Genomic DNA, 20,588 nt, shown 5'->3' on the forward strand with positions numbered 1-20,588 from the left:
AGATGCAAGATAGAAGGAAAATGAAACTTTTATTCTTCTTTCTTTTTTTTTTTTTTTTGAAGATTTTATTTATTCGTGAGAGACTGAGAGAGAGAGAGAGAGAGGCAGAGACATAGGCAGAGAGAGAAGCAGGCTCCCCTTGGGGAGCCTGATGCAGGACTCAATCCCAGGACCCCAAGACACTCAACCACTGAGCCACTCAGGCATCCCAAAACTTTTTTTCTATATAGAAATTCTGTACAACACAGACTGCAGGGCTCCAACCCTCCTGTTCTGTTTTGTTGTCGACACTGGCCTAGGGCCAGACCATTTGTATTTCTAACAAGTTTCCAGATTGTGCAGGTGCTGCTGGTCCAGGCCCCACTCTTTGAGAACTAGTGTTACAGCGTATCAGAAAGCAAGTGCTCTGTGATGTGGGAAACAAAGGCAGAAGTAAATTTATTAAATTTCCTTACTACTCACAGCCCATGGACAAGTCCTCGAAACAGGTGGAGTGACATTTCTCTAGGGACTCAACTGCCTTGGTGTTAATACTTTGCCTAGGGCAAAAAGCAAACTTGGCCCAACCCTCAGAACCCTGTAAGTCTATTTTAACATGTAAAAATTCCTTTAGAAATTTCCTTTACCTCTAAATGCCCCAAGGTACATGTAGCACACAGCCCACCGATATACATCTATCATGACTCAGGTTTTAACAATAATTAGCCCCCCCAAGGTCCTGGAGACCTTACTTTCAGAATTCCTCAGAGACTTATATTCACTCTCTCTAACCCTCTCCCAACTTGAAAATGTGTAATGGGCCCCTCCTTGTGACCTCGATGCAGCTCCTTCTGCCCACGAATCCTGTCCCCATGCTTTAATAAAAATCACCTTTTGCACCAAAAACATCTCAAGAATTCTTTCTTGGCCATTGGCTTCAAACCCTAACATCTTTTCCTACATCATGCTGGACTTCAGCACCCCTTTGAATGTGACCCTAAGACAGAAAGAAGCATTTTGGCATTCCCTAGTCTCACAGTTTGCCACAGGAAAAACTTTCCAAACTTTGACACTTTGAAGCATTTTAACAGCTACGGAATATTTATTGAAATCAATGGTGGGACCCAATGCCCTGCAGCACTAAGCAAAAGCCAGAGAAAGGGTGGAAGAAAGTGGATGCTTCGGTGATGGAAATGTTTCCTTTTTCCTCCGCTCACCTGCCTTTTTTCTCTTTATGCTCTTCCTCCTCACCTCCTTCCCTTCTCCCCCTCCTCCCCTCCTTCCCTTCTTTTAATGAGCACATTCGAGTTGCCCCCCCGAGAACGAAGGGAAATAACCAAGTGGGCCTTCTTTGTGGGAATCTAGAGGTTCTGAATTAGCAAGAGCGGGAGTCAAGACTTACATGGGTTACACATTTTCCCAGACCTTTTCGCCCTGGTAAGCCGGTTGGAAACAAAATCTTCAACTTGGACCTACATCCTTGTAGCACCAGGAGGTCAGGAACATTGGCAGCAGGAGGCCGGGAGGAAATGTACTGTGTCATCATGGAGTCCATGTTTTAGTTAATGCTGTCTTCTTGACCACAAGCCAAGGGAGCCTACAGGCTGAGGTGGTTCTGCATTCTCATAAATAATCCTCAAGAGCCCTTCGGATTCCACCTAGGCTTAATTACAATGTGTAAATACCCAGACAGCCCATTATTGGTGTCAATCCCAGTGCTGGTGCCAGCTGAGGAGGCCAGCAGTGAAAGGAAGCCTGGATAAGGGCCTCTTCTTAGCCCCTTCAAAGTTAGAGTGAGTCAGTCTCCTGCTGGCTACTTGTGATTTCCAGTTACCTCAGAACTAATTGCCTTCCTCCTGGTGGCAGGTTTCATTTCAGTGCTCTGTGGAGTTCCTACCTAGTTTCATGCCATGTACTGTAACTTGTGCGAGGCTTCTGACTGAATTTCAGCAAGGCTTGGGCTCTGGCTTAAAAGCCACGTGAGTTACACAAGTTTTCTTACAGGTTCCACTCCTTGCCCTCCTCCAAACCTACTGGAGGCAGTCAGAGTTTAACATTTGTGAAGGGAGCCTCCCGAGTACCAGGGGACAGTACCTAGACTTCTTGTTCGTTGATTCAACATTAATGAGCTGCCTACTTTGTATCAGGTACTCTGCAAGCCCCTGGGATATGGAATGCTCCTTCCTTGCTCTTTAGGGGCCTGATAAAGGCACAGAATTAGATACATTGACAGATAATGGCAGAGACATGAACAAGTATTAAGAAATTATAGAGGAGGAATAAGCAACCCTGCTGGAAGGAGCAGGTGCAGGCTTCTTACTGCACATGGTGACTTGACATGCAACCTTACTGTTTTACAGGAGTTAGGCAGGGAAATGGGGAGAGAGAGGAGCTTGGGGAATAGATGTTATAAAATGTTCTAAGTAAAAACATAAACATGATGAGTCATAGAGTATCTTTGGAGAAGTGTAACATTAAGACAGGGATGGAGGAGAAAGGATCATGGGGAGTTAACAATCATTCCATTAATGGTCATTCAGTTTTCATGTTTAAAAGAGTGGTAGAGTACATGCACTTTGGAAATAGATTGTCTCGGTTCAAATTTTGATTCTTCCACAATGAACTGTGTGGCCCTAGGCAGGTAACTTTGTCTCTCTGTGCAGGGTGTTCAGTTAACTTCTTCAGGTCTTAGTTATCACGTGTAAAATAAGGATAACGATACTGTCTTTCTCACAAAGTTCTTGTGAAAAACAAGTTAATATGTGGAAAGTGCTTAGCATAGTAAGAACTAAATAAAAATTAGTGATTATTGTTCTTTATTATTAAACACCTCGTGTGTTTAATACTGTCATCATCTCCACTATTTCTCCTATGAGCTGTGAGTGTCCCTGCTTGGATTTTTTCCCCCAAACCTGTCCAACGTCAAGACTTTGGCTTTGGCATAATACTACACTGTAGTTTCACTATTGGTATGCCACACATATCCAGCCAAAAAGTCAGCAAGGGAGTGTGAGAAATGAAACTGGATCAATACTGCAGGTTATTCCCTGCAGCTAAACAATGATATGGGGTAAAGAAGGCAGGTGCACAAATGAAGCCAAGCAGGTATCCCCATTTAACTTTTAGGCAGGTTTGTGTAAGAATTCACAAAGTCCAAACCCCCTGCAGTAACAGCTCACTCACTCACTCTCTGTGGCCTGGCCGGATCCATGTGGGTGGGGCTCGCGTGGTCCTCAGACAACTGCCTCTGATGTTAAACATTGCCAAGAAAGCAGGTGAAACAATACACATATTTTGTGATTATTCTCCCTTTTAGAAATGAGTGTCCCCTTATCCTACTGGTCATCATAAAGTTGAAATAGTGAAATCAGTGAACACATTCGCCTTTTCAATCCAGTGTCTTCTGATCCAGAATACTCCAAGTATGGTAACTCAACTGGTTCTCTGTGTCATACATTGAAGAAGACTGGGGATTGAGAACCCCTCATGCAGACAATGATTTTTGGTGTTGAGGGAAGTCAGAAATAACTAGGTGGGAGCTATGCAGGGAAAAGATAGAACATTCTGTTATGTTCTCTGTTGTATTATGTTGCATCATCTGATCAATCTTTAAACACCTCCGTGGACCAGGTTTCTAAGAGGTGGAGAGTTGTCAGGATCTCCACAGAACTGGAATTCTGCAGGAGGTTGTGGCTAGCTGCAAGATAAACCTTGTGTCCATAGAGATTGGATGGGAGTCCACATAGCATTGAAAGGAGTGATCATCAGGTGGCTCGCAGGGCAAAAGCCCGGATACAGCATTTACAGAAGGGAAGGAGAATGATTGTTTGAGGCTTACAAGGATTTCTATTAAGAAAATATGAAGTTTCTTTTCTCTTTCATGGGGAAGGTCTTGTTTCTTATCATCTGTTCTTGGGGAATTTGATTCCTTATTCGCAGACTTCCAATGAGCACGTTCTTCCTGCAGGAGGTGGCATTTGAATAAGTGAAAAGTGGCTTGAGAAATAAGAATTGGAAGTTTCCGCCCCTGTGGACGATGATCTGTGAAAGGGAGAGTAGAACCAAAACCAACCCTAAAAAAGGAGACTTTGTTTTATCCACGGCCAAGAAGGTGGAGCCCTGAATATAAGGAGCTGCTATTTGTGTGGTACCTATCTGGATTACTTGATAATTGGGGCAGAATTATTTTTTTCTCCTCCCCTGCCTCCTTTCCTCTGTCCAGACCAGCGTGTAGGACTGGACTTTGTCATGTTGGGCAGATCTCACAGGGTGTCACAGAATAACAAGCCTCAGCTCCACATGGTTCGGTTGACTTACACATTTTCTGGTGGGGTATGTGCAACGTCATTGTGTGTCTGTCTCTGGTGAGAATATCTGATTTGAAAGCTCTGATGTGAAAAAAAGCTAAAACATTATCTGCAAGATGTGTTCCATACATTAGGAAAACTAAGATGCAAGACAACTGTGCCAATAGAAGCTTCCATGGCCCATTGTGGCAACCGGAACTTCAAGGTCTGCTTTAGAAAAGCAACATCTGACTTATTCAGAGATATGAGCCCTCCCTCAATGACCACAGCCCTGAGGTTAACTTTATTATTCCATCTGTTCCTACTAAATTCTCTAAGCTGGGCTGATTTTCCAAGCTTTGTGCTTGGCAGTAAGGGAAGAGCCTGATAGAAACTGACGCCACAGTACTTGACATCCAGAACTGTGGATAAACACATCTGCTGGAGAGATGAGTTGAGTGATGAATGTTCACCAACGCAGGATGAGTAGCTGAATGGCATTTTCTTTTCAAGAGTCATTCAGAGAAAACTGGGGGGAAAATGCTCAGCCTTGTGAGCAGGTAACTAGGCCTCAGATCAATGGAGCATGACCAAGTATGGCTAGAGTTTTCTTTTATATCCTGTTCTGCGGAGTAGCTGTTTGAAATGATTCTGGCTCGGTGGATTTTCAAACTTCTTTAGCTAGGAGCCCATTGTAATAATGAGACTTTTTGTGAAATCTTCCTTACTCTATCCTATAAAGAAATTTAAATAGTATTTCACGCAACTAATTTTTAAGTTCAGATTTACATGTACTTATAAAATCTGCAACTTAAACATTAAGGGTATTTTGATGAACAAAGATTTGAAGACAGATGTTATGGATGATTATTACTGCTTTTAGAAATATGTTCCATGCTGTAGTTGTTTATGCTAGTGCAGTTTTCCGGAAATGGGAATACACTAGCCCACACAGTTAAGTAGTTACATGACGTAACAATATTTTAACAGTGCAATCTCAATTTCAAAATGTACTTCTGCTTTCCTCCTGTTTTCTTTCTAGTTGAATCCACTGAATGCCAGGAATCACTGCGATCATTTAATAATTGTTTACGTCTCCAAAAAGATAAAATCCAATTGAAAGAAGTTAAAAAAAAAAAGGTTCCTCAGTGAATTTAAAGTCTTTTTGTTGCAAAATACTTGTGTGTATATTATGAGATTGTGATATTTTCAATCACTTTTTAATTGTGCATATTTTGGTAAGTTTCTCAGTGACTCAGCACTTCAAAACAGAAAATTTTATTTTGCTTTGCATGCTGACTACAAACTAAATTTCCATTTCATTCCAGTCCCTTTGTCCATAGTTTGTAAGCTCAAAAACATTATAGCCTGCATTGCCAAATTGAGCGTGTTCTACTTACTAAAAACTTCAACAAGATTCACAAGATTCTGTATTTGAGAGAAACAAAATAAAAAAACATTGTCTCATTTGAAGTATTCATACTTGAACCTTGCATCAGTCAGAAGAGCTGTAGAACTCCAATGAAAAAGTAAAAATTGGAACTCACTGCCCAAATAGTTTTAAAATGTCTGTAATTTAGTGAACAGTATACAATGCATCATCCAACAGAATTTTGATAGAAGATGGCATCGTAAAAGGTGGTGCTACTCCATGCAAGATACAAAGGCTACTTGAACATATTACGGGACTAGCTTTTACAAGGGTCATCATGTTTTACAGATTTTCCTATTGTTTTCTCAGCAACCCTACAGATGTGATTACATTTTTGCCATACCGCATTGTATGTTTAAAAATCTGACCCCGGGGCGCCTGCGTGGCTCAGTTGGCTAAGTATCCGAGTCTTGATTTCAGCTCAGGTCATGATTTCAGGTTCATGAGATTAAACTCCATTGTTCTCTATACGGAGTATGGAGTCTGCTTAAGGTTCTCTCTCTCTCTGTCTCTCTCTCTTTCTTAAGAAAACAAAACTGATCCAGACCCTTAAGAGTTCCAGTTGTATAACAGAATAATCAAAAAACAAATCCTTCTGATATCTCTTTGCCTGCTCACAACTTACCTAAATATGCAAAATGGAGAGAGGTCTATGATAACCATTTTCATTTACAGTTGGATTCTCACATTCCTAAATAACCTGAATTTGGACAGATTTATCTCTCTTTCTCAGCTCCATCTCTGCCCTGTTATCAAATAATGTTTCTGATTGTTTTTTAACATGATCTGTTTTCTCAGACTACATACTGCAAAGTCATGGTCAGGTATGAATACACTTTTTGTCTGTTGTGGGCACACCTTCTTTATATTTGATGAAGCAGTTCATATTGGACAATGCCACAACTGTGTTTTCATCAACATATTTGATTTTTTTTTGCATTCATCTCTTTAATTACATTTACACATTTAATGGGCTCTGAGAGAATCTAGGATGCACATTTGTATTTTGTGTAAAAATGACCTGTGACTTAGCTGAAATACTGAAATGCAAAATTGCACTGCATAAATTACAGTGAGGGTTGGGACTTTTGTCACCTTAAAAAGTGAAATTAATGATAAATGCTTATTGTACTATCATTTTATGAGTAACTTTATGAAATATTGGGGGCACTGTTATCTTATGTACTATTGAAGTTGTCATTGGCACTAGTCAAAGAATCATGTTAGTATAAATTGCTATCACATTTTGAAACTGATCAATGCTATTGCAGTCTATTCTAATTTTTAAAAATCCGTAAATGTAATGAAACATTTCTAATATAAGAAATTAACATGCAGTAACTAAAGAAAATATTCTTGGGGGTCCCTGGGTGGCGCAGTGGTTTGGCGCCTGCCTTTGGCCCAGGGTGCGGTCCTGGAGACCCGGGATCGAATCCCACGTCGGGCTCCCAGTGCATGGAGCCTGCTTCTCCCTCTGCCTGTGTCTCTGCCTCTCTCTGTCTCTCTCTGTGACTATCACAAATAAATTAAAAAAATAAATAAATCCTTTAAAAAAAAAGAAAATATTCTTGAAATTTATACAACGTACAAAAAATTTATAATAGTTATAGTAAGGCCTAAAACTTAAATAAGCACTGAAATTCTATAAGAATATTTTGTACAGTTGACCCTTGAGTACCATGGGTTCAAACTCCATGGGTCCAGTTATATGTGGAATTTTTACTATACAGTATTGTACGTGTATTTTCTGTTTCTTATGATTTTCTTAATAACATCTTTTTCTCTAGTTTTCTTCATTATAAAATGATAGTATTTAATACATGTAACATACAAAATGTGCTAATCAACTGTTTATGTTATTGGTAAGGCTTCTGGTCAGTAGTAGGCTGTTAGTAGTTAAGTTTTGGGGAGTCACAAATTGTACATGGATTTTCGACTACTTGGAGATCAGTGCCCCTAATCCTATGTTCAAGGGTCAACTGTGCATTCATTCACTTGTTATTGCTCACTTATCAGTTATGACAAGGGCCTGAGCCTTGAATGGTACTCAATTAGACACGGTACAGATGTGCTGAAGTGGGTCATTCACTTTATTATACTCCTGTGTAACGAACCAGCAAAGGTCTGATTTTTTAAATCTTTTTTAAAGAGTTATATAGAATATTCCACTTAGCTATTTCTGAGTTACTAACCACTATAAAACATTATGGCCTAAAACCCCAATATTACCTGTTTTGGCTATGGATCTTCATTTTGGGCATGGGTTGGCAATGGCATTGCCATGTAGTATCAACTGGTGACGCTCATCTGGGGCTGGAGAATCTGTCTTCAAATGGCTTACATGCATGACATGGCAAGACGGTGATGGCTATTGCCTGGGAACTCAGCCAGGGGCCTTCCTTCTTCATTGGTGCCTCTCTGCAGGGTTTCTTGGGCTTCCTCTTAGCATGCAGACTGGGTTTCAAAACAGAGTATTTCCAGAGACAGGAAATGGAAGCTGACAGGTTGTTAAGGCCTAGTTTGGAAGATGGCACAGCATCACTTCTGCTGCATTGTATTCTATTCAAAGCTGACAAAGACCTACATAGATTCACAGGGATGAGCCAAATACTCTCCTTCTTTTTGGAAGCAGTGTCAAAGAATTTGTGACCCATCTCTAATCAACAGAGTTACCGCCTTGAAAGTAAATGAATCTGTACAAGAAATTCCAAATAATTACACACGGAATACAGGAGATGTTTAGACTGAGGTTAACACAGGTAAATGGCTTAACCTGGAAGAAAAATGAACAACTTTGATTGCTTGTGGAATATTAGTATTTGCTGTAGAATACATTTGAGTACAGAAGTTTGTTTTTTAATTATAATCTGTAAAAATACTGAAAATATTTTAAAAGGAATGAGAGTAACAGAATAGTCTGGGGTTCCATGGAACATAATTTGAAACATATTTTCATGTATTCTTCTTTCAAAGTCGAATTCTTTGTCTTTCTGCAAAGATATTCTTCTGAGTTCTGCTTCTTACCCTCCTGGGCTTCTTAGTTTCTTCATTGTTTATATAGTGTGTCACTGTGTTGTCTCTTCTTTTGTTGCTCTAATTTAATATATTTTAATTAATTCATTCATTTAAGAAATGTCTGTTGAATATCTATTAAGTGTTAAGGACAGAGTGAGCTGGGATGCAAAGAAAAATAACATAAGTTAGACATTTCTGTCTCTTTTCCACCCACTGGTCTATCACCAGGACCGAGAACAGGGTCTGTGAGATAAGTTGTCAATAAGTGTTGAGTCCATGAATGAAAGTTCACAGTGTTCAGTGAACTGAAAACCTAATACGAGATACAAAAGTAAGTAATTAAAACTCATTGTAATATATATTCTAACAGGTATGCAATGTATAATGGACATATGAAGGGGGGACCCAGATCCAGGCTGAGATTACACACCCCAGCCAAAAACAAATTGCCACAAAATCAAGAATGGACAATTGATATAATTTTCAATCATAATGGTATACAAGTTGGAATATTTATTAATTCTAACTAATTCAAATCTTTACTGAGATAATTAGCATTAAGTATTAACAGATAGATAAAAGGGGACATAGCTTCAGTTTCAGTGTCAGAAGATACCCCGAGATCATATGCCTATTTTGCCATTCTCTTTCTTTTTATGATCTCATTAACATTTTTTCTCTGATTACCACAGCAAAACATTCTTATTGTAGAAAATACATAAGGTACAGAAAAGCACAAAAAGGAAAAAAATACTAAAAATTTACCTAGAATTCTAGCAAGAAATAACTATGTTAATACATATTATATGGAGTCATATATATTAGTCATATAAAAACAAAGCAAGGGTAAATACAATTTGGGGGTCATAATGCTTATGCAGTTTTAAAAATTCATATATATTTCAGTTAAAATTCTCTACTCAGCCTTTATTCATGAAGTACCTTTCAAAAAATCATAATTTCTGACATGAATTGTTATAACATTATATGAAATTTCTGCAATGTAATCATCCTCTATTTTCAAAGGTTGTATGGTGTTCAGCTTTTTCTCTTTTCTTTTTTTTAAGATTTTATTTATTTATTTGACAGAGCACAAGTGGGGGGAGCTGTAGGCAGAGGGAGAGGAAGAAGCAGGCTCCACCCTGAGCAGGGAGCCCAACTCGGGCTTGATCTCAGGACCTTAAGATCATGACCCGAGCAGAGGCAGATGCTTAACCACCCAGGCCCCCCTAGCTTTTTTTTCTATTATAAATAATACTGTGGTGAACTTTAACATGCCTATATTTGACCATATTTCAAATATTTGCTTAGAATTGTTTGCTGTATCTGTGATTTTTTTGGAATAGCTATGAATATTCTAGGATTTTTTTTTGTATGTGTAGACACATTCTTTTCTTGAAGTTTGCATGAAAGTATCACTCTCTCTCATACGTGTGTGGCACACACACACACACACACCAGCATACTTGGGATTTTATTGATTTCATCCTTTACAAATGCCTTGATTACAATGGGGGTGATATATTCTGCATTTTTACCTGCCCTGCCTGTAACCTGATGTATGGACCTGTAAAGGAGGAGTCTGAGGGGGACTTCCCAAAAAATCAGACACTTGAATTGAATTATGAAGAATAATTAGGAATTAACCAAAGAAGGAAACTGGAGAATGATTGTAGTGGCCTGTTTAAAATTCCATGTTTGTATATGGGAGTTTATTACACACAGAAGTAGTAGATTCTTAGCTTTAAAAAGGAATATGCCATGGATGTATTTTTTATTTATTTTGGAGGGAAGTTTTAAGAACCTCTTTATTAACTTTTGCTTTTAATGCAGAGTTATATAAAATACACTTAATGGTATTGAAAGTATCACCAGGTAAATCATTTACTAACACTTTTTTTGTTTGTTTACTAAGGAAAGACATTAAGGTTTATTGGTTTATTTATACAATGAAACATTATGGGGATTATGGTGTAAAGCTTGTGTATGTATTTATAATGGAAACTTACTGGTAAATTATACATTTAAAATAGATTAGGGAATAGAAAGTATAATTGAATCATAGGCCTTTTTGACAAATATAATTGTGTATATTAAAGCATACAATGTGATGATTTGATATACATAAATACTATGGAATGATTGCCAAGATCGATAATTAACATATCTATGACCTCAAATAGTTAATTCTTTTTGTGCATGTGGTAAGAATGCTTGAGATCTGCTCTTAGAAACTTTATACAATACAGAATTATTGATTACAGTTAGATGGGTTGCCTTTTAATTGTGAGTTTCTGTAGTTGTATTTTTCTTCCTACCTCTTTCCCTGTTCCTACTTCTTCCTTCCTCCCCCTCTCTTACTTTCCTTCCTCCAAAATTTTTAGGGCCATATTAATTACATACTGAGAGGCACAGTGGTCCTGGGTGAGAGGTGGGATCTTCTCTGTGATATGGCCTTCATCCTACACAGCCTCCCTCCTAGTCGGCCATCCTCCTTAGCTGGCCAGAAGCTCCACCCAGCATTTCACAGATACTGCAGATAATGTTCTTGACCCTGAGGAGTACAGGGTAGTGTGATGGCACCCTTTTATTAGCTAGGATTTTATATGTGGAAATGACACCAAGAAAACATCTAATATTCCCCCTTGGATATTTACTTAAATGATTAATAGATTAAGGAAACAAATTTATCAATATGTAGGTAGGTAATTGATAGATCTCTACTTGTACACCTGCTTTAGGTTTGCAAAGATATATGTGTTCTTCTATTGCTACTCCATTGAAAGAAAGCAAAGGGTAGATATTTTATTTATGCATGTAGGTAGCTTTTATAGAACAACTTTTTGTAGAAGTGGGTGGGCTGAGCAATACAACCCTATGCTGATTTCTGTTAGAATGCCAGTCTCCTAATGGACTCTCAGTGACAGCCGCCAACTGAATGATGCATGTCAGCAAATAGTGGGGCAGAAGCCAGATGGAACCTTTACACTTTAGTTTAAAAATAACCCATGTTATTTCTCCTAGGATTTAAAATCAGGTGTATTAAGTTATGAAGAGAGTATATTGGAACCTACTTGTTGAGCTCTTGATAGATATAGATGAGTTTCTCTGTACAGAATGTGGCCTGGATTTACTAAACATAATTGTCTTAGTTCATGTATAGGCAATGCCAGCATACATGCAATTCATGTGACCCAGCATATTCAGGAAAGTTGCACTGTGCCTTCTTAAATTCTCCCAGGTTTTTGTAGCTATGGAAATGAGGATTCATTAGCTACAGTTTCTGCTTCAGCCTGTGCTCTGTGGGCTGGAAGAAGGGGCAACTAGGGAGGGAGGCAGGGCATCCAGGGGTGCCAAAGAGTGCCTGTTCCTCATGGCTTCCTAAATTAGTCTTAGGTTAGAGCTTCCCAGGGCCTGGGTCTGACAGAGTAATTAAAGGAGATTGGGAAGGTTCACTCGGTCCATAATTATTTTTTTAGTTCCAATATAGTCTGACTTTACTAATTCAGAATTATTGAGAGAGATATTAGTTTGACTTAATGAGAAGCATGAAAAATGTAACATTTTAAATTGAATCACGTCTTTATTACTTGGGGCTGTATTCAAAACCACAAACTAGGAGCCTAACACCATTTGTGGTGATGCTCCTGGGCCTGCTTTAATGATGAGATGAAGATGATTTTTAGGGCAGCCGGGGTAGCTCAGCAGTTTAGCGCCCCCTTCAGCCCAGGGTGTGATCCTGGAGATTCGGGATCAAGTCCCATGTCAGGCTCCCTGCATGGAGCCTGCTTCTCCCTCTGCCCCCCACCCCCCTCTCTCCTTCTCTCTCTCTCTCTCTCTCATGAATAAATAAATAAAATTAAAAAAAAAAAGATGATTCTTAGTTTGCTCAGGGCCATTCTTTTTTCTGATTTGGCATACAAATCCAGTAGTCATTGCTGTGTTCATTTGCTATGTAACTCCCTTTTAAAAATTGGTATATTCTTGGAATTTTTTCCTTCAGAATCATAAAAGTGACACATTTACCACTGTCACAAGTCAAAGGAAAATAAATTATATGAGGAACAAGGTTAATAAATACCTTCTCTTTCAAGTCAAACCTCAAATATAACCACTAATAACAGTTTGACATGAATTCTTTTAGATCCAAATTTAACTGTTTCAGCCAGGGCACACAATAGATGCTTAATTAAAAGTTGTAAAGCTTACTTGAAGCCAGCCTGAGCTTATAAACAGCCAAATTCTGTGTCTATCTTGTTATCCCAACCCTAGTGTGACCCTCCATGGCTTGGCTTTTTTGTAGACTACTGAATTGGCTTTTCCTGGCCTGAAATGTGTTGGGAGGCTTCTGGGTGAAGGAAATATAGAGCACACTTCCCATTGCCTCAGAAAACAATGAAATTCTATTTAGACACCTCCAAATTTGGTCCTTGTCCACATAACCTCAGTTTTCTTGCACTTTTCCCCCTTACACATCTTAAATTCCAGACAAATTAGACTTCTGAAATGTCTTGTCTACACCTTGCTCTTTTTTGCATGTCTGCCTGTGTTTATGATCACCTTCATCCTGGGCTTCAATTCAACATTGATTTTAAGGAATTCCTATGTTTAAGACATGAGCTGGTCACTCCAGAGTGATCTACCTTATAGGGGTGAGACTTTTCTACTACTTTTAAATGTAATGTGAGAGATATTGAGATAATTAAGGAAGAAACTCAAATCAAATAACTTCTCCCTTACTTCCCACTAATTTTGTGCATACAAATAAAATCCTCTTTTCTGGGCAGCCCCGGTGGCTCAGCGGTTTAGCGCCACATTTGGCCCAGGGTGTGATCCTGGTGACCCTGGATCAAGTCCCACATCGGGCTCTCTGCATGGAGCCTACTTCTCCCTCTGCCTGTGTCTCTCATGAATATATAAATAAAATCTTTAAAAGAAAAAAAAATGCTCTTTTCTTATCTCTGACATCCTCCTTTCCTACCCTTCTCTTGGCGTAGTGTTCCCACTGGACTTCTTATTCTGCCTCAGATTATAGATTGTCCCACATTTATGATTTTTCAACTTTATGATGCATGCAAGTGATACACATTTAGTAGAAACTATACTTGGAATTATGATTTGGATCTCTCCCAGGGCCAGCAATGCATGGTGGGATCCTTGTGATGATGCTGGGTGAGGCGGCCACAGCTCTGTCAGCCACATGATCAGCAGGGTAAACAACTGATACACCTGCCACCATTTTATATCTGTACAGACGTTCTGTCCTTCTCTCTCAGTACAGAATTCAGTAAGTTATATGAGGTGTTCAATACTTTATTATAAAATAGGCTTGTGTTGGATGATTTTGTCCAAACAGAGGCTGTCAGTATTCTGAGCATATTTGAGGTAGGTAAGGCTAAGCTATGATGCTATGATGTTTTGTAAGTTAAATGTATCAGATGGATTGTTGACAGGATATTTTCAACTTACAATGGATTTATTGGGACATAATCCCATCTTAAGTTGAGAAAGATCTGTATAATTACTTAGGTCCATATCTTATCCCCCCACTAGGTAGTAACCCCCTCAAGCACAGGAACCAAATCATGTCATTCATTCCATGGGCAAATCATGTCATTCATTCCATGGGTCCTCTAAAGCAAACAAAGTACTGAGAAAAGGTCTTAAAAATAGGAGTATCATTTCTTAATTGATATGTATTTGTTCCATATTACCTGTAAAATCTAAACGCTCATAATGGGTAAGATAGGTATTAGCTTTAGGCTTACTAAAATTCAAGGTTTTAAAGATTTATTTTCTTTTTAGAGAAGAGGATAGTGGCAAAGGGAGAGGGAGAATCTTAAGCAGACTCCATGCCCAGCATGGAGCCTGATGCAGGACTTGATCTCACAACCCTGAGATCACAACCTGATGGGAAACCAAACATTGGATGCTTAACCAATTTTGCCACCCAGGTATCCCCTGAAATTTGAATTTTGAGGTGAAATTGACTCCTATAGTTAATGACGTCCCCAAGGTTTAAGCCAGTTAAGGGAGAAAGGTAGAAGTGTGTTCTCAGGACCACTTTGGCAGCCAGTTCCTGGGTGTGCACCACACACAGTAAAATACAAATCTTTCTACAGTAGAAATCTTTTTAAAAAAAAATCGGCAATTTCAAATTGTTGTGAGTTTTGTGGACTTATGTGAAGATTTGGGGGCGGGGAGTGGAAAGGGGGTACCCAGGAATATAGGTCTTCACCAAGACCTGGATTTTATTTCTTTCTTCCTTCTCCACGCCTCTCTCCTCCCTCCCTGCCCCTTTCTAGATTGCTCCCATAACTCCCAAGTGTCCCCACCAGCCATCATCTGCCGAGATCTTTTTCCAGAATAAACAAATAGAATAAAAGAAGACAGAAAACAAAACAAAAACCCAGGATCTGAATCCAAGAGGAATTCTGGCGTCAACAGTTAAGATAATACAACTTTCCCTATTGTTGCACCTGAGAAATTCTATTTTCATCATACATAAGTAAGATTTAGGCTGAGCCCTTGGCTGAATTTGTAAGGCCTGAATTAAGGAGGTGTATTCTTGAGGCTACTGCCCCATCTGGAAATAAGAATGGCTTAGAAGTCCCTGAAGCTGTTATCGTCTGAAAGAGCTGAGCTTCTGCTGGTACAAATAGAAACAGTTTGTCTCACAAGTCAAGTCTAAGTGATTCCTCTTCTGACAAAGTGAAGAGATGGGAGAATAAATATGTGCCCTGAACTCTAGAATCCCGTTTCTGCTGTGTAATTTAAGGCCAGGGACTAAGCACATTTTCTTAAATGAAACAAATGGTGCCATAAATGGTAATAGAAACAATGCATCTTCACTTTTTGATGTGGCTCTGATGAGCTCCTGTTAATGAAACAGGACACAGCAGATGCAAAATGATCAGAGTAGAAGACCAGGGATGGGATTCCATATGAAATATAGACCCTAGTGCCTGAAGATCTGATGTTAGAGAGGAAATACGATGTTTATCTGTTTATGTGTGCATGTATCAGTGTGTGTGTTTGGTAGTGGTGGTGGTGTGCGTGTGTTTGCACGTGTGTGTGCACATGTGTGGCTGCATGTGTGTTTGATGGTGTGTCTGTGAGGGTGGTTGTGTGTTTATGTATGTGTGATGGGATGTGTGTGGGGAGGCGTGATTCAGTGTGGAGGTGATGGTGGTGTGCATGTGTATGTTCAGCAGCATATGTGTGTATGATGTGGTGTGTGTGTGATGGGATGTGTGTGGGGATGTGTGTACCATCATGTGTGTTTGGCAGCATGTGTGTATGATGGATGTGTGTATCAGGGTTTGTGTTTGACAGTTTGTGTGTTTGATGGAATGTATGTATATATAAGTACATATTTAGTGGTCTAGAGGTGCTGGGCATTCTTCGTGTGTTTCTATTAAACCTGGAGAGCGTTAAATCTAAAGCTGTTGTTTGACACAGGCTTTTGGGAAGGCATTGGAAGACCTGCCTTTGTTTTACTAAATGAAGTTTTTTTTTTAATTTTATTTATTTATTCATGAGAGACAGAGAGAGAGAGAGGGAGAGAGAGAGAGAGAGAGAGAGAGAGAGAAGGCAGAGACACAAGCAGAGGGAGAAAGCAGGCTCCATGCAGAGAGCCCGACGTGGGACTCGATCCTGGGACCCCAGGATCACGCCCTGGGCTGAAGGCAGACTCTTAACCGCTGAGCCACCCAGGCATCCCCTGTTTTACCAAATGCAGTTTTATTACGAGTTATTTCTTAAGATTTTACTTAGAGTCATTCCTTGCCAACCTCAGCTCCCAGGAATTATTCAGCATCGAAGTTGTATAGTCAGTGACGAATGGAAGAACCAAGAAACAGTTTACAAGGAGCTACTCTTAATTGCTTGTTTATTGTCTTTACCGTCTGATTCTACTCAAGAGACATTTAGCTTTCCTAACCACAAAAATTAATTTTTGCAGAGTCCAAAACTTTAGGAGCTCAATGTATCAGAGAGGTCATTTTTAAAAGAGATGAAACCACTCCTTGTTCAAAATGAGGTAATGGTATGTGTGTAGAGGGAGGGAATTTGGAAACATTTAGTGCTAATGAATAATTCAATTTGATTTACTGGAGAAATGAAAGAGGATGGCATTCTGCCCTTCTTTTAATGTAAAAAAGATAATGGCCATTCCACTTTAACATTGTATCTGAAAGTATCTAATACAGCTTATTTTTATTCCAGGTCAAGTTATCAGCCTTTAAAAGTAGTTTAAGACTGGCTGTCATATTAAAGCACACTTTTAAAAAGAAAAGGAGTCTGAGATGAAATTGTGCTCAATTGCTCCTTTACCCCACCCCTACCCAGCTCTCCTTGCAAAAACAAAATGTGTTTCTTAATTGAACATTAAAGACATGAAAGAAGCCAGAGGTTGGGAATCCTGATGACAAGAAAGGCCAACGCGAGTGACTCCAGTAGTTCAGATAACCAGGCCAGCCTGCTGTTAAGCTAATGCTACAGAGGCATGGGTTTTCACAACCTCGGCTGCTTCTTGTTGCTGCTATTTTGCATCAAAAGCCCTAGGCCCCGTGGCTCAGGCACATCCTAATAAAAGGCAGAAAGTCCTGTGAAGGCAGTGACTATGAACATGCGTGAATGCGTGTGTTAGGATGTACTTATGGAATTGTGGGGGTTGACATTATCAGTACAAGGAGGTTTTGCACATTAGGCTTCTGTTCTTACTTACATTTGCCAGGCTGCTCATAGGTTCCATGCAGGGGAAGTCTTCTCCTAAATTAAAAGCAGACAGTGTAAGTATCTGCTGAATCTCTGAGAAGTGACCAGAATAAATGGTCTCTCTCCTTTCCTCACCCACGCAGCTAATGAACAAGGGAAGTGGGCAGCTAAGAGGTAGTGAGAAGGGGCACTGTTCAGTGTGGGGGAGACAGGTAGTTCACCAAGTAGAAGCGCATTTTCAAATTCACTTATGGTTTTTTACTGCAAAAATGGCCAAATCATATTCTTGAGCTTTTATGTAGACATTCAGGAAAAACCTTCAGTAGAAGTAGCACACATTCCCCTGACTTTTGATGCCCTATGGAAGGTTTCCTGAATAAGGGAAATCTCTCCGTGCTGGTTATAATTTCTCTTTAGAGGGCTTGGAACATGCCCCTCTTTGCATGAGTGTAAAGTGCTGGGACATGAGATGAATAGGGATAGTTATGTTACTGGGGGCTGGGGATTGCTCTGTGTCAGCATATCTATGAGAGTGTAGTCTAGCTATAGTCAAAGAGCAAAGCACTGGGTCAGATTCAGAGAATTTGTGCCAGCAGGGAAGTTCTAAGAACATGGCAAAGCTGTAAGTGTGGGAAAATGAGTCAGAAATTCAGAAGCAGTGACAATCAGGAACAGGACTGAGGAACAGAGGTGAGGATGGACCCACAGTGAGAGCTCAGGATGAAGGCTGAGTTCACCAATGATTTATAACACACCTACTGTGTGCCAGGCATTGTGCTGAGTATAAAGACAAATCATTCATAGCTCCTGCCCCCAGGTAGTTAAAATTACTGTGAACGAGAGTATCAGAGGATCATTTTATGTGGCACCAGCTCTGCAGCCATGACACTGTATCCCACACCTTAAAGGCACCAGGCTATTCTGGTGAAGCTTTCTTTATAAGGAAAAAAGGATGTGAAAAGGATTTTATGCATTCCTCCTACTCTTTCCTTTTTCCTAAATGAAAAACTCCAAGAAAAAAATAGCAATGGAAATGGAGTCCCATATGCTTCTCTTGTGATTTTAAATATATTTTTTTTTCATTTTTAGAAAATATCATAGATATTCCTTTATAACTGTCATATAGACACTGGGCAAGTTTCCCTGAGTGCTAGAGACATTGAATTTAAGTTCCTTACAAATTGGGTCTTATCATCTCTCCAGAGTGTCAGCACTAGTCATATTATGTAGGTGACACGCTCCGGTCAAATCATCCAGAATGATCACCACTTTGTCAGTCTGCTATTATACCATTGGGATGCCTCATTTGCAAATAGGAAAATTGTAGCTCTGAAAACAATAAGCTTTTGATTCCTTGATACCAAAAAAAGGCAGGTGGTAGTTGGGGTAATGCCTGAGATAAGTTATGCCTGTGATTTTAATGTGGAATTTACACTGATTTCTGAGGATCTTGCATTTCCAGTTTTAGCTCAGATAATTCAGTTTTGTTTTTTTGTGTGAAAAATTTGTGCTTCAGTGGAAAATTTTACATTGCCTATAGCACACCCTTCTGGTAGTTATCTGGTAGGTATTACTAATAGCCATTCTATTGACAAGGTTTCTATTTGAGTTTTAGGAGATGGACTGGTAGGTTTACTTTGCTTTCTGTGCTCAAAGGATGGAAAGGTGGCAAAACACATTTTGGTGCCTGCCTGTCTAGAATATTTGTCAACTCTTAGTCAGATTGCTATCAATGAGTTATGGCCTCGGGCACCTGGGTGACTTGGTTAAGCGTCCTTGGCCTTTGGCTCAGGTCATGATCCTGGGGTCTCAAGATTGAGTCCCACATCAGCCTCCTCCTCCTGCTTCTCCCTCTGCCTATGTTTCTGCCTCTTTCTGTGTGTCTCATGAATATAAATAAATAAAATCTTTTTTAAAAAATGAGTTATGGCCTCTTCATCTTACCCTTCTCCTCAGAAATACTCAGGACCATTACAAAATGTTATATACCGAGTTGTTCAAACTTTACTAGTATTTTCACATTTAAATAATGCTAAATAGCACGTTCGCCAGCAAAATTTAAATTGAATCTAAACTATTACTTTTACTTCAAGGCAAAAAGAGCTCACTGGCATATACTTCTGTCTAAAATAGTTTTAATCAACTGCTAAAGTCAAAATTGCCATTTAAATTGATAGCATTTTCATTAAAAAATGGTTTCAGAATCCTTTCCCAAAATATCTGTTGGCTTAAATAGAGTCAATTGCTGTAACTATATCTCTGTGATCTTTATTTGCTATTTATATGATATAATCCTATTTTTTTTAATTCTCTGATTACTTAGAATGGAATTACATACTGAATAGTAACATACTGGTAGAGAAATGGATACCTGATTATATATTTTTTTTGAGTTCTATTTTTTAAGACATTCAGCATATTTTCTAAGGATTGTTGTCATGCTGTGGTCATTTTCCATAAAGAGCTGACCTCAAAAAAACATCAATTCTGTAGGTAGAAGAATTTCAGTATCATGCAGTTCCCTGAAACTCCTTGGGACTATATTTAATTAGCGTTTTAATAGCCCCATATTATAGCAAAGTATATTTATTTTTCATATCAGAAACATGAATTAAGAATGTGTTTGTTTCTCATTTCCCCTTTTATATATCTTATTTCTCCTTCTTCATATCATATCCTTGGATGAATAAAATTTACTTGGTTGATTATTAATTTTGAAAAGAACATTTCCCCCCTCATCTATAGCACATTCAAGTAAAGTGCAGATAGCTTCAACTCTGAGTGCTGGGGCATGATACCATGCCAGCCTGATACTCATATTTGCTATAGAATAAACAAAATATTATCTAGTTTTTAGCTTTAAGAAATTATTTGTTTAAAAAGGGAAATCTTGTACACTCATCTAGGCGTCAAGCATTATAATCCAAAGTTCAGCCTCTGTCATTTCCCTTATGTCATTGACAGATCTTTTATTTCTTTGAGCCTCAATTTTTCTCATCTGTGAAATGGATGTGATAAATAGTAAGACAGATGCTTTGAGATTATATTAATCAAAAATACCATGTGAAGTTGGTGTCACAAATCAAAGCAAGTGCATAGTCTGCTTTTAGCACCCAGGCATGGGAAGAGTTGCCAGCTCCAAGGGGAACTGAGTATGT

At 39.1% G+C, this 20,588-nt stretch overlaps 1 protein-coding gene across 5 annotated transcripts in view; it reads left to right on the forward strand.

Annotated features, from left to right (window-relative positions):
* The window catches only part of SORCS1 (sortilin related VPS10 domain containing receptor 1), a 495,497-nt gene that overhangs the window by 132,410 nt on the left and 342,499 nt on the right, over positions 1-20,588 (forward strand). The gene's annotated exons all lie outside the window — the stretch shown is intronic.

The sequence above is a fragment of the Vulpes lagopus genome, chromosome 2 (assembly GCF_018345385.1).
Source record: "Vulpes lagopus strain Blue_001 chromosome 2, ASM1834538v1, whole genome shotgun sequence".
In the NCBI taxonomy this organism is placed as follows: domain Eukaryota; kingdom Metazoa; phylum Chordata; class Mammalia; order Carnivora; family Canidae; genus Vulpes; species Vulpes lagopus.